Raw genomic sequence first — 1912 nt, forward strand, 5'->3', positions numbered from 1 at the left:
TTGAGGGAATTGAGGTTTGTTTTTTTTTGTTTTTTTTTTAATTGGATTTTCAAACATTTTTACAGAACTTTGTTCAGAATATGACATCATAGCATAAGGGGAAAAATACAAGCAAATTTAATAAGAAAAAAACAAATTCTAATATCATATCATATGATTTTTACCACCTCGCTATTTCTGTCTCTGTTTATAAGAAATAGGGGAGACATATTTTAGATTACAAGCAGAATTCAAAAGAAATTTTTTAACACAATATTCATTGCTTCAAAGTTAACCTGTGCATATTTAAATCTATATTCCCACTACCTTCGATGCTAGCTAGAGTGAGAATTAAGATAAACTCGTAGCTGTTCTGGTTCTCTAAACTTATATCTTGCTTCTTTGAATAATATAAGACAATAACATGGGAATCGGAGTATAAATTTTGCTCCCCTTGCCAAAACTTCTGCACGCATTTCCAGGAATTTTTTTCGCTTTATTTGAGTTAACTTCGTTACATCTGGAAAGATTTTTATTAAATATCCATAAAACTTCTGAGCTTGGTTTCAAAAGAACATTTTAAGGATCAAATCTCTTTCAACAGATGTGTCCAATTGGACAAAGAGAGTAGCTCTCTCTTCCACTATAAGCTCATACGATTTTTCTAAAACGGATGTCAAATCAAAAGATTCTTCCACTTTTTGCTTCTGATTAAAGTCTCCTTCTTTGTTTGGCTGTGGTAGATAATATATTTTATTTATTTTAGGTAAGTACGGTTCTGATATCTTCAATATATTAAGAAAATAAGATCTAAGTAACTCCCGATGTGATAACAAACGTAACTTAGGAAAGTTTAAAATCCTTATATTATTCCTTCTTACAAGATTTTCCAGATTTTCCATCTTATTCATTTGAATATTCTCTGATTTTATCAGATTTAATTGGATTTTCTCTATTTCTGTAACTCGCTTCTCCAAACCAGATGATATCAATTCATTTTTCTCAAGGCTCTTTTCTAGGACTTGGTTTTGCTGAATACTCTCTTTTACCATATTTGTTAATGATGTAATATATTTTTCCATAGTTGAAATAGCCTTTAGTATATGTTCCAATGTTACTTTTGAGGTATTCAAATGTGGAGATTCACATACAACACGAATTTCACTCTCTCTTCTCACACCAGCGTTAAGAAAACTGTTACCTTCAAGGGCTTGCTGCAGCACTTCTACGGGTGGGTCCCTGGAGCTCGCTGACTCTGAGCTCACCGAGGTATTTATGGCTTCATCGCCACCTCTCTGGGACTCCCTTCCCTGAAAGGCAGATTTTCCTTCCAGCAACGCCACGATGTCTACATCTGGTTCCAATTTCTTAAGCGGCGCTTCTGGGGTAGTAGGTGCGCCGGGGCTCAAAGACGTCTCTATGGCCAGGGGGCTCAGCGGCTGCTCTCCGCTGACTCCTCCAGCGTCCCCTCCCTCCGGCTGTATCTGCATCAGGCCAGCAAAAACCTCCTAGATCCGCGGTTGGTGTGTAGACTGCAGCGGAGTTGAGGTAATTTCTTTCACTTTTGCTTTACGTTGGAATTGAGGTTTTTAATATTAAGCCTGATTCAATGAGTGTTTCTGTTGTGATGGAAAAAGGAAATTATGCCTCAGTTTCTAAATCTAGGGGTAAGGTGGCTTTTGGGGATAAAATTAGTAGGGACCTAAGATGCTATCAGAACCTGATAAATTGCCTTATGGGGGTGGTATTGGAAGGCTGTACAGAAAAGAAGGTTGTTTCAAATGTGTTTTATTTATTTAACAGGGTTTTTTTTATACCCACAGTGGGCACATAATATCGTTTTACATTAAAACAAAAGGTTTAATGTACATACTTGTCAAAGAATTGGTTATATGTTTATGATTTAAATATGGATAGGAATATTGTTTTGATT

Source organism: Rhinatrema bivittatum, chromosome 2 (genome assembly GCF_901001135.1).
Source record: "Rhinatrema bivittatum chromosome 2, aRhiBiv1.1, whole genome shotgun sequence".
Lineage (NCBI taxonomy): Eukaryota > Metazoa > Chordata > Amphibia > Gymnophiona > Rhinatrematidae > Rhinatrema > Rhinatrema bivittatum.